This window comes from Formica exsecta, unplaced genomic scaffold (genome assembly GCF_003651465.1).
Source record: "Formica exsecta isolate Colony F162 unplaced genomic scaffold, ASM365146v1 scaffold295, whole genome shotgun sequence".
Lineage (NCBI taxonomy): Eukaryota > Metazoa > Arthropoda > Insecta > Hymenoptera > Formicidae > Formica > Formica exsecta.
In genome coordinates this window covers 91,267-105,319 of record NW_021850207.1, presented here as the reverse complement: position 1 = coordinate 105,319, position 14,053 = coordinate 91,267, and positions in this window count along the sequence as shown.

Below are 14,053 nucleotides of genomic sequence, written 5' to 3'. Positions count from 1 at the left end.
CTTTTCGCGTCGAAAATATCCGACGTATTTTGTCGCTGATCCATCGCAGAGATCTGGATTGGCTCTAATGCCTCTGTAATACCGGCCATCGCTTTTTACGCGCCATTCCGGCGACATGAGTCCCCCTGTATTTTATTTTGTCGGGGGTTTTTGTCGAGCCCAGAGGGAAGCTGGCGTTAAATAAACCTCTTTCGGACTAAAAAAGACTCAGAATCTCATTTTTGAGAAATCACTCACGAGATCTTTTCGATTCTAAAACGCGCTATTTTTTAATGATACTATTGTTGACAAGGTCTTTAAAGCAGTAATAATTGTTAAAATTGTCATTGAGAGATAACTAAAACTAGATAACACTAGAATATTAATTTTTCGCGATATAAAATTAACGTTTTCTTATAAAATTGATGAAAAGTATATCTAAAAAGTATATTTAGATTATATATATATATATATAAAACAGCAGAGAGTATAAAGGATAATTAAAAGTCATTATCACTTTATCATTAGAAAATTTATTGCGCTATATTATTTATCAAATCATTCTCGATTAAACTTGATTACAATCATTTCACGAGTAATAATCTTGGCAGAAATGACTTTGACCCAGAAAATATATATTATTAAAGTGCCAAATGTCATGTTTCTCAACCTTTGGAAACACGCCTTTTGCTTGCCTATAACAGTTCGAAAAAGAAACTGCCGCATATTACGTCTTGCAATCCCTTAAAGAACGAGCGGTAGATTTACGGTTAGCGTGAGAGTGGGCTCGCGTGTCTCTAACTCATCCTTAGCCGCTCGTATTTTCGTGTTTCAACAAAGAAAGCGCCGTACGGTCATCGACTCGAATCAGTTCTGCGATAATAAAAGCCATTTACACTTTGATGCGAGCCGACGCTCTCGCGAGTGTGTTTCTAATTGTAAGAGGAAGACGTTCACCGAAGCATGCAGGATGTCTCAGATCATTTATAATCGCGTAATCAGATCGTCAGAGATTTGACTTTAACAAAATCATCGTGCTATCTTTAAATCGTTAAGCAGATAAGAATCCACTGATATTCTCTTACATCCTTTTTCCAATTTTTAATTATAATAAATCAGTTTCCTAATTTTAAGTATAAAGACAGTTAAAATTAAATATTAAACACTTATATCTAGAAAGAAAAAAGGTCGCAATTAAATTTTTGCTAAGGAGAATTCGACCTCAAATTGTTGAGGGCGCGGATCATGGCACACTCCAATATTGTCAACTGTACCGTGAGAAAATTCCCGAGAGTTTTCTCGTTGAAACGGAAGATACCGCGGTCCATTTTCGACGTTTCATATCTCCTCCGGTGCGCGAGTAAACCGAAGAAACAGTGGACGGCTTCCGCGCGAGTCGACTGATCCTATCAAAAAATTGCTTTGCTACTGGCGCCCGAATATCTCGAGTGTTGCTCGTACCCTCCGCTGTGATGGTTATACACGCTCCAATATCCTCTCTATATAGTGCTTCCCCACGATCAATGGCTTTTCTTCCCTCCAATCTTGCTCCTATACATCTCTCACATTTTTTTTTCTTGAGGATAATTTGGGCTAATTAGGTTTTGTTCGAATATCATACCTGCTAAAACGTGTTATTTCCGATTCTCTGCTTCTTCTGATAATTGCCTTTAGTTAAATTAGATCAATCTTAATAACGGCAGGATAATAATTGGACATAATTATACATCGCAAAACTTTGATATTGTATAATAGATTGCTATTTTTTTCTAGTTTTGTTTAATCAGTAAATAATTATACAAAGTAACGAGTAAGGAAATTGATCCACTTTTGGTAAGAAATTAATGTCATTGTTAGAATTTAAGAGTTTCAGAAAAGGATTAGTTTTATTTTTATATTAATATCTATTAGATAAGATTTATTGAGATTATTAAAAGATCGAGCAAACATGTGACAAAACTGAATTCTGGCCAATCTTTGTCGTTACGACCATTTTGCCGAAAGTGATATATGTCGCAGCTAAGATTTTTCGTCACGCAGACGGAGATGGCAAACTCGTCGCCGGTGTAAGCCGCGTAACGACAAGTCACTCCGTCGGGCAGACAATTCAATCTTCGCGAATTGGCGGCACGAGGAGGTGCAGGCAGGCTATCCACGAGGAAGAGCATTATTCTTCCACCTCCACCTGTTCCTTCTTCGCGTTGAAATTCGCCGGAGATAGTAACAAAGCGCTCCTACTCCGCGTCCGTCGTTGACGTCCCGCGCGGAAAAAAGCTGCCATAACTCGCCGCCAGAACTTCCGACTCGGACATTTTCACTTGTTCCTTCACCGAGCTAAGAACTTCTGTCACCAGTCGCACACTTTTCGAAATCAACGAAATTTTATTTCGCCGCACGCCATGGCAATAATGCTATTTGCGGACGCGAGAAACGCTTTTTCGCGACAAGTGTCATCTTCAGAATACAAATCCACTCGCGACATATCCCAATTATCCTCTGCACTAGATTTAATTTCTTTTTTTTTTTTTTCATCTTCTCTTACCTCCTCGGAAACTTTATTCCAAGATAAAAAGTCTGCAATAAAAAAAATCTCTCTCACTCGTAAAGAAAAATCAAGTCTTTAGAATGAAGAAGAGCTCGACAGTCTCCGCTAAATTATGACATCGTTTCAACTTGAGATGCGACCTCATCTCTTATTTAAATTAAACTGGTAGCATACAGCGTAATCTCGGGACGTGCGAGCGTGCGATAAATCCGTCTCTGGTTCTCGAAGACGCTTTTCGCTCGCGAGTGTCTCTCGTTAGGCAGATCGTCGTACGTGGATTTTCCGCGACCGATCCATTTTCACTCTTGCTCCGCGCTCGCTCTCGGGAAGAGAACATTCTTATCTCGGGGTACAAGAGATATCGACACGGCGTGTCTCTGTCCGCGACATCGTTCGCTTCTCGTAATTCTTCCAAAAGCTTTCCCTCCCATTTCCCTCGGTGGGTAACCTATCTCCGCGATTTGTCAGTAAGAGACGGGAGCGAGATCACGCTCCGTGCACTCCGGACGGTCTTAGAATTCCCTTTTCTTGCTCCTATCCTTGCGAGTTACTACTTCACGATTGACGTGCTTATAAATCACGATTGAGTCAATTTCCCCCTATTTTGGTTAACTTTAGAAATTTTGCTTTTAAGGAAATCGAAAATTCTGTATGTATATATAAGCTTTCTAAACAGAACTTGTATATATATATATATATCGTATGACTTTTCGAGATGAAATTTTACATCTATTTTCAATCTCAATTTTCTCACTTCATGGGTTCTACAGGATTTCGATACTTTTAATTTATATAGGAATTGAGTTCCTATACTTGGTAACTTAAATGGGCAGTAAACACGAACAGTTTGCCATTTAAAAGTTTAAAAAAGGAACTTTTGGAAAAATTATAGATTAAATATTTAGTTTCGAAAAAGAGTGATCTGATTGCTTAAAGTAAATATTAAATTGAAAATTGAAATCAAAAAGAGGAGAAAAATTTTGATTCGTGTTACATATAAATTGTTTGAATTATAGATACATACATTAACGTGACTCGGAAATAGTTGTTGGTCGTCTTCTGAGTAATTTAATCAAATTACGTCACAATCAATTAAATCGATCGTTCCTCCCTTCTTTCGTACAGTACGACAGTAAATTTCGCATATGTATCATGACACGTTACATGCATTAATTTTACAGTCACGAGGAAAAAGGACAGTTGATCCGACTATAAACTTCGTCGAAAATTGCTTGCGTTTAATAATTAAATTAAACCCAATCGATATGGACAAACTGCCGCTGTTGTTACAGTTTTATTCGATTGACGAGATAAAGTTTCTCGTTTGTCGCTCGTTACTGTCGCTTTGTCACTGACGCTAAGTAGATTAAACGTTAAACGAGCCGGCTACCGAAGGTCTTTCGGCAGATCGCGCGGCCCAATATCAAGTGTCACGCGTCTGATTAAAACTTTCATGAGCTCGCATGTAGCGCAGCGCCGCACCGGCATGCAAGTATTCTCACATATTCATGAAGTTTCAAGTCGAACTCGGCTCCCAGGATATTCTCAACTTTGGCACTTTCGTGGTTTGTATGCAAACCATGGCCGACCGATCACGAAGCGAACCTGTCCCTCTATAAAAAATCATCAAGTTCTGCGGACGGAGTGACCTATTTCAGGTAACGCGATCATTCCGAATGCAAATAGACTTAATCCGCTTAAAAGCGCGTCATTGTCACTTGCGAATTGCGAGTGTCACGCTGTCAAGTATAATGCAACCAAAATACCATCTAAAAATGTCACGTAAATTTATTAATGCAACAACGCAATGCATTCTCTCGACAAATTCTACTCTTATTTCCAACGTCAATTTTCTTATTTATGGATACGAGAGGATTTCACGATAGGTTTAATTAAAATAGAAATTGAGCTTCTGTTTTATCTTATTTTGTTTAAATAAGGAGTAAACGAACAGTTTCTCATTTGAATAAAGAATTTCGACAGAATTATGGACTCAAAAGAAGGTGATCTGACTATTTAAAGTATCGCAATAGATGTTAGGTTGAAAATTGAGATTGAAAGTAGAAGAAAAATTTCAACTCCCAGGTCGCTGGTTACTTCATGGTAATATAGAATATAATTTGTGCATTATCGTAAGATTATAGTTATATTTAAAAATGTCTTTAATAACCACATTTCCTAAGAGAGTAATCTCAGCGGCCATTAGATATTACATATCCGTACGGTTACTGATGATATGTTAGGTCAATTTAAGGATTAATATTGCAGTGATGGATAGTTATTATCGTATAACGTATATCATTAATAATTACAAGTATCGCAATGGTATGATATAATCATCTTGTATATATAATTAACGACGTAGCATATTTATGGCCATGACTGAGAATCAGCAGATGAAGATTATTAAATCATTTCTTTGTATTTTATTAAACAAATAGATTTTCGGCGTATTAATAATTAGTATACTTATAATTAGTATAATTATTGCACATTGCAATGATGAGACATTTTGTTGTTCACATGGAGAATTTATGACACTTTAATCTCTGGAGTCGTCTTATCAAGTATTCACCGCTGTCTCTATGCACATAAATGTAGTTTCAATTATTTATTGCTATTTGTTTTCTCTCCGTGTGTCAAATAGCAACGTCAGTATTGTTCGTTACTGGGGTATATGTAATTACAGCGAAATCAATTACGCGTTGAATTAATAATATTTTTATTGCCATGTTTGTCTGTCAAACGTGCGATTGAATAAACTGCAATTGGAATATAAAAAAATTATCTATTAATGACGGGGACGCGAAACAAAGGAGAAAAATACAAGAAGCAGTTTATCATTAAGATGAATAGACCTTAAAATGGACGACGTGATATTATAAAAAGGTATGTAACAACGCACACGGCATGACATTTTCATGAAAATGCATAAAGTCGATGGTCGTGGGATAGATAATTTCGAGGGAAGCTGCTGCGGTTTGTCGACCAGAAAATAATTCTGGAAAAAGTATAATTACTGCCGCCACTGCAGCCGCCGCGGGTCAGTTCGTGAAACTTTATCGCGCTTTCTTTATCCGCCGTCGCTCGAGCGCGGATATTTCAACAGTGTTTTCTTTTGATATAGCTTCGGAAATGACAGAGACAAGTCGAAGATAAGTGCGAAAACACTCGGGTCTTAACGAGGTTGTCGCCCTCATATCAACTTATCGCTGTAATTTCCGTGTCGCGGAAGTGTTTGTCGTCTTATCGCGGTTTTATGTGCGTATATAATTCAACAGCACCGAAAAACAACGGTAATTTTTACCTCCGACGGAAATAATTTATAAGATCTGTCTTATACCATATCGGCGAATTATTCGATATATTGAAAATTTAGCTCGCGATAAGATTTTAACGCGGTATGATGTCGCAAATTTGCGCATATATCGATTGCGAGCGATGCTCGTCACGCGAAATATGTGCACGTTTATCTTTTAATTGAATCTTGGCTATGTTTACCGCACCTGATTGATTTATTCGCGCAAGAAAGAATGAAAGCGGAGACGAGTCATCGAGTTTCCAACAGCCGTCACTGGCTGATATTTCGCAGTCATCCCACCGGTTGTTTATCCGCGCCGACGCCAGAGTATATTCCCGGCAAATTATTCCGCGACAATGTTGCGCAAGCACCACATTTACGGGGCATCCGTCATCGAATCGGCTCCGCGTCTGGGCCATACGTGTATTCTCAATCATCATTGCTCTTTAAATATATACACGGACGTTGCTCGTTTATCAAATATATTCTTTGATTAAAATGTCAATGGCCCACGACCACGAGCGTAATCTCGTTGCTGGGTCACGAATCCGCAATAATTTCATCTTCATATAGTTAAATGATGCACCGTTTATTGCAGCGGAGAAACCGCTTTGTATACAGCCAGTTTTGTTTAATATGGTTGACGCGGTTGATTTCACCGAGTATTTTGATTATCAGCATCGTAATGTACTAACGACACGACTGCTCTGTCAAAACTATTACAGATAACAACCTAATTTTCCCCAATTCATTTGTGTAACAACACTCTATCATTTCCCGTTTCCTATACTATTTTTACTTCCTTTTATGCACGAGTATATGCGTATACGAAACCTTTAATTAATTTAAAGTTAAATTTTCGCGATACGTAAATGATTTAAAAACTATGAAAGTTCACGAAAGGAAGACTTAAAGACTGCAAATGAGAAATAAGATACTGCTGTTCATTTAATTCTCCAAACTTTAAAGAAGTCTTAATTATAGAAGATTATAAAGTTCCTGTTAAGAAAATATTTAAATTTGAATATTGAAAAGCTATATGAAAGACAAGACATCCGATCAAATTTTCCTTGAAAGTAGATTGTCTCGGAATTCATTGGAGAGTAAAGTTTTAATGTTATAAAGACTTTGCAGAAGTATTCTACTATAATTTCTTGGCTTTCAAGCTTAATCAGCGGGCATGTTTCACGAATATGTTCACGCGTCCTTTCGCCTCGTCTCTACGATTATTTGGCTCTACATATTCGCGAACGTGGCCATGTCGGTTTCGACAGACTGTGTAGAGAATGCTTGTACATTCTCTCTTCCCCCATCCTGCGCAAAACTCACCGACAGAAAGTTTTGACAAGCAGGTGGATCGTGCAGTCCCAGTTTGTTTTCCAGGTATACCGCGGGGAATACACGTTAACCCGTTACAAGGTTTCGCTCTAAAACGAACAACAACACATCGGTGACCTGCGATTGCACTGTTGATACACGTCTTCAATTCTTTCGAAAACGTGCCAGTTTCCCGCAGTATCCACCTTCGTAGTTCAACGTGAAAGGAACGTATCCGTGAATTCTTTTGCCACATTCGATCTATGTAGTTTGCCGCTTATGTCGTTTCATTTATTTAGCGATAAATGCAAAGATAAAAACTCAAGAATATACAAGGCTGTAATTATTTGATTTATGTTACAGTGTCAATTATATATCTAGAAATATTTAAAGAACAGCGGTTGTTTATCCGCGCCGACGCCAGAGTATATTCCCGGCAAATTATTCCGCGACAATGTTGCGCAAGCACCACATTTACGGGGCATCCGTCATCGAATCGGCTCCGCGTCTGGGCCATACGTGTATTCTCAATCATCATTGCTCTTTAAATATATACACGGACGTTGCTCGTTTATCAAATATATTCTTTGATTAAAATGTCAATGGCCCACGACCACGAGCGTAATCTCGTTGCTGGGTCACGAATCCGCAATAATTTCATCTTCATATAGTTAAATGATGCACCGTTTATTGCAGCGGAGAAACCGCTTTGTATACAGCCAGTTTTGTTTAATATGGTTGACGCGGTTGATTTCACCGAGTATTTTGATTATCAGCATCGTAATGTACTAACGACACGACTGCTCTGTCAAAACTATTACAGATAACAACCTAATTTTCCCCAATTCATTTGTGTAACAACACTCTATCATTTCCCGTTTCCTATACTATTTTTACTTCCTTTTATGCACGAGTATATGCGTATACGAAACCTTTAATTAATTTAAAGTTAAATTTTCGCGATACGTAAATGATTTAAAAACTATGAAAGTTCACGAAAGGAAGACTTAAAGACTGCAAATGAGAAATAAGATACTGCTGTTCATTTAATTCTCCAAACTTTAAAGAAGTCTTAATTATAGAAGATTATAAAGTTCCTGTTAAGAAAATATTTAAATTTGAATATTGAAAAGCTATATGAAAGACAAGACATCCGATCAAATTTTCCTTGAAAGTAGATTGTCTCGGAATTCGTTGGAGAGTAAAGTTTTAATGTTATAAAGACTTTGCAGAAGTATTCTACTATAATTTCTTGGCTTTCAAGCTTAATCAGCGGGCATGTTTCACGAATATGTTCACGCGTCCTTTCGCCTCGTCTCTACGATTATTTGGCTCTACATATTCGCGAACGTGGCCATGTCGGTTTCGACAGACTGTGTAGAGAATGCTTGTACATTCTCTCTTCCCCCATCCTGCGCAAAACTCACCGACAGAAAGTTTTGACAAGCAGGTGGATCGTGCAGTCCCAGTTTGTTTTCCAGGTATACCGCGGGGAATACACGTTAACCCGTTACAAGGTTTCGCTCTAAAACGAACAACAACACATCGGTGACCTGCGATTGCACTGTTGATACACGTCTTCAATTCTTTCGAAAACGTGCCAGTTTCCCGCAGTATCCACCTTCGTAGTTCAACGTGAAAGGAACGTATCCGTGAATTCTTTTGCCACATTCGATCTATGTAGTTTGCCGCTTATGTCGTTTCATTTATTTAGCGATAAATGCAAAGATAAAAACTCAAGAATATACAAGGCTGTAATTATTTGATTTATGTTACAGTGTCAATTATATATCTAGAAATATTTAAAGAACAGAGAGAGAGAGAGAGATATGAAAGGGCAGGATTAATTTATAGATTAATTCATTTATTTCTCTGTAGTAAAAATATGCTTTAATTTTCATCAGGCTCCGACAGTCAGAATATATCTAACTTACTCTCGCGAGTATTTCGCGCACTATCTCGCACTAATATATCTTCGCAGATTAACTAGTTATACATGAGAGGAAAGAAAGATATGCGTGACACAATTGAGCACATTGTAACGCACAGGATAGATTGCCGAAGCTCAACAATGTTGACGTTACAAATTGTGACACTTATAAATTTTGTCGCAAGAGCTTTCAGAGAGAAGTATATATATCGCGTAGTGTCGCAGAATTACAAAAATGATGCTGCCATTGTAAATTTGTGTAGCCATGAATTTATCGTCGCTGTCCCGGAAATTTTTGAAAGGGGATGCGCCATTTTCAGCGTACACCGCGACATGTTCCAGGATTATGGAGATTGACGGTTGATATTAATTCGGGACATTTTTACTCGCGATCTCTGAAAGGACGGAAGTATCAATGCGCGAATATCGGGACGCGGCAGGTCGCTGTACATAAAAGGAACGAACGACAAAACTAGTATAGACGAACTTAGGATATATATTGTGCAACTTTTAGGTACATATTTATCAGGTATTTATCAGTACACGCGCGTATCAGCGTGACGCGATCACCTTACTATAAGAGTTATAGGATCGTAACTTGCCGTCTAGTGCAATTTTAAATCATGCCTCTATTTACGTTCGCGTATTATGTAACCTGGCTGATGCGATTCACGCTTTATGCGCCGCGTTTATGATATCACGTTTGCTCGCGAAGAAAGATTATAATATATACTTCGGCTTTGCTGCGTACCGGAGATCGCGCACGTAAAATAGCTTAGTCAGCAAAGATTACGCGTCTTTTAACTCGCGATATTTTTTACTTTGTGCGTTAAATCGCTCCAATGATTTGTGCGCGTGTATTACATCCAGCCAAGATTTTCCAGCAAAGTTCTATGGAAATTAAAACTCTTTCGAAATTAAACTTCAAGAATAGCTAATAAGTGATAACATTACCTTTCTCGTTTAATTTCAGATGAATGAATGTTACAATAAAAAATTTTATCTGCAGTTAAGTATTGAAAAGCAGTATTTTTATGTGTCTGTGTAAACTAAAGATAAGCACAGTATTAAACACAATATAAATTGTTTAGTTTGCTACGGTATATCCTGCGCTGCCAATTGAAAATGTGCGAAATTCTGTGGAATAAGACACGGAATTAATCTTAGGGGAGGACTAACGAAAGCGAGAAGCAAAAAAATGTGCTCTTTTTTTTAGCGACCGTTCCCGGCGTTCGCGTCGTTTGTTGCGGTTTCGCAGTGACGAGAGAACGGCGAAAAAGCTCACTCGCGATGAGAAAGAGAAAGAAAGATGAGGAAAATGGGACATCCTTCTACAAAGCGGGAAATGTTAGCATCTGCGCGCATTGTCATTAAAGTCGAAAGTAAAAGAAAATTGTTCCGGGTACGTATTTGTAAAGCATAGACGTGTTTGTTTGCGACTGAAATTTTTAGAATGACGTACGCGTATCACTCATCTATAATCGATATATCTCTCGTCTTATAAATTCCGCTGCGGAAATTTTTATCAAGATATTAGAGATGGAGGCGTTGTTTACGCTAGAATAAAGTTTGTGCACATATGTAAATTGTCGGCGTGCGCTGGAATATTTACATCTAATTTGCGCGTAGGTCAGCGTATAAGATTGAACTGAAGATTCGTTGAAGATTGTATTGACAGAGCATCCGGAACAATGAAGATTAGTGTTCAACGATTGATCGTTGAACCGAAATCAAATTCCCTTGTACGGTCACCACTTGTGCTGAAAGAGGGACAGAAGAAGAGGGAGAGAGAGAAATGGCAAGTCGCTACACCTTCAAACAATTATTACGGTTCGATCGTTTGCTTCGACGGTCGGACGGTGCATTCTACAATTTGGAATTGCAAACAGCTTTGGGAATAGCTTTAAACTTCATCGCGGGGCTAGATGAAGTTAGATGACGCTATTATTCATGGATTCAGTATTGAAGTTTCGATTAAGTCCACGACGATTAGGATAATGCATTCTTTGCATGCTGCATCGTTAAAATGTAGTTTAATGGAAATTTCTTATTAAAATTACATTTTCAAAAATTACTCGACTTGAAAAATACAAGAGAGAAGTATAATTGTTGTTTTATACATATTGAGAATCGAGAATCAACGTTTATCTGAGATAAAAGTGATATTGATAATCACATTTAAAAATTATTATTTTATCTTATCAAATTGTTATTATTTTTATTTGTGAAGTCGTGAAATATCTTTCTGATCTTATCTTTTATCTAGACAAATTTAAAGCAAAATCATTTTACCGAAGATATATTATATACATATATTTCCATATATTTTATTTTTATTTAGATAATTTTGAGATTATTTAAGCGAAACACTGATAATAATTAATAACATTGCTAGATTGAATCATACGAATGTTAAAATAATGAAAAGACCTTCTACTGGGACAAAATATAACTTATATATCAAAGGACTCGAGTAGAAACTAATATTTCACTTTATATATCGTTAAGTGAATTCGTCTAAAGGCGAAGCAGACGGAAGGATAGATATTGAAGCTTTTGAGCGAACAGTGTAATAACTTAGCAAATCAGGCTCCTTGATTATGGCTGGTGGTTTTTACGTAAATCGAGAGCCTCCAACCGCGGCGCGCTCTTATCTGCGTGTGCAGATGTCTCAGTTTTTACGTGAAATAACTTTCGGTATGTATGTGTGTATGTGTGTGCTTTTTACACAGAATAATCACGGGATGATTAAAATTGCGCGCGATCCTCGCCGCGTCATAATATTTTAACGCGAACTGTAATAAACATGATGCGCCTCGTGTGCGCATTTGCGTAATATTTCTCATTACATGGGTGTGCGACGTGATTAATGTTATTCATATACATTTATTGATATAGATTATATACATATATACATGTATAGGCTCGACGCGCGAGCTCTCTTTCTCTCTCTTATCAATTTTAATCATTCGCGCATAATGCTATCATCATCTCGATCCGTTTGAGCGTATTATTTTCGATAATGATTCGTATAATCGATTGCTTCTTAATTTTATGTAATAATACACAGCTATGTATTATCTTTCTGTAAAATCGCGTAAAAAATATTCTCTCGATGTTTTGCACCGAGATGCGGCACGTTTCATCGTTGTTTATGTTACGGCGATTTACGGCTGTGAAATAGATGTGTTTACTAAGCGGCCGTGTCCTAGCCTAGTCGGGGCCATTATGGAGCAAGCGCGCTTAAGAGATAATACCGGGTTAAGGTGCTGAGAGTCTTGGAAAATTGGATTCTCTCCGAAAATGTACTTCGTGTAATGCCACTACGGGCCTCGACTCTTCATCACGAACAACAAGTACTTACATATTGCCCGAGTTACACAATGTTCGTTACGTACATACTAATACATGGTATGTATACCAAAAGAGGCGTTTATCGAAAAGGGTTTTGCAATAGAATTTTCTCAACGGAAACTCGAACCGCCCACTCGATTTATCATTATATTATATTAATAAAAACGTGATTTTGTGGAAAAAACATTATTTTTATTTAATAATTATTCTATCGCAACTATCAATCAAGAAAAATAAAATAGAACTAAACAATTAAATAATATAAAATTTAATAGCCGAATAATTTTTATTAAAAAATTATTCAATATAAGGAACGATTAGTTATTTAATTATATATTAGGATCTTTATATTAATAATTTTATAAAACTTCAAGAATGCTTCGATATAATTAAATTCTCAATGAAATCTTGGCTTGTCATTAGATAAGATTCAATAACTCGTCCAAGCATTGTGCTCTACCAAGTATTTTCTTCGGGGCATCCTGTATATGTGGTATTATATTCTGGATGGTCACATGGACGTGCGAGAGCATCTCTCCCCTATGAGACTATACGAGAGTATGTACTCGGCGTGTGTAGGGCATGCGCTCGATGAGTATATACGGGAGATCGAGTTTCTGCTGCCAGCGCCCCGTTGCAGTTTAGAAGGATCGCTTTCTTTAGAGAAGTCCGACACGCTTGATACGATTTGCACGTACGAGATTGGATATCCCATGAAAGCAACGTATATCGATCAGGATGCGCGCATCTTTTAACGACCGACAAAGATGTTACTTTTCGAGATCTCGAAAAAATCTCAGCGAGACTTTATTACTTAATCTTCCTCTATTCTCTTCTCTCTAGATATTCCTGGATTAAATTGAATAATTCTTTAAAAAGGAAATCTTAATTTTCTTTTAAAATGTACTTCAATAGTTGAGGAAAATGGGAAAAACTTTTTCAATATATCTTAATACACTTATATTTTGATTCTCAATTACTAGAGTATTACCAAGATAAAGAGGATTTATGTAACATTCGAGGCATTCAAGAACGTGAAAATTAACTAATTACTTTATCTCGTAAACAATCGCGTAAAAGGGAGTCTATCACATTGAATGATTACGTCGCTTAGACGGTTTCTCTAAACTTCACTAATGAGAAACTGTAGATTAGTATGTATCGCCTGCGTGCATAATTCGTCAATACATACGCATACTAATGTGTAACCGAGGCACATCCTAATAACGTGACTTCGCAAAATCCCTCGTGCCTGATATTACACAAGACCACGCAGAGCATGGCGGACACGTATAATCCTCCGCTTGTAAGTTGTGCTGTTGAACGACCCTCGTTAAGACCTTCTCAACCCTCAACGTCATCGCTTTTCACCTCCTTTGACCTGCTTCAGCTTCGATCTGCCGTATACTTGAACGGCTTCCTATATTTGTTACGAATCGCTGATGGAAGACACTTACCATCCGCCTTGCATCAAATTTCAGGGACGTATATTCACGCGAATTTGACGATGAGAATCCATCCACACCAAGTAAGTTTCGAGTTTCCAACGCATGGTTTGATTACTCATTCGCGCAGAATTCAAAGATAATTTATATATTTAAGAGTCTGAAGAGAAGACTACCATTAT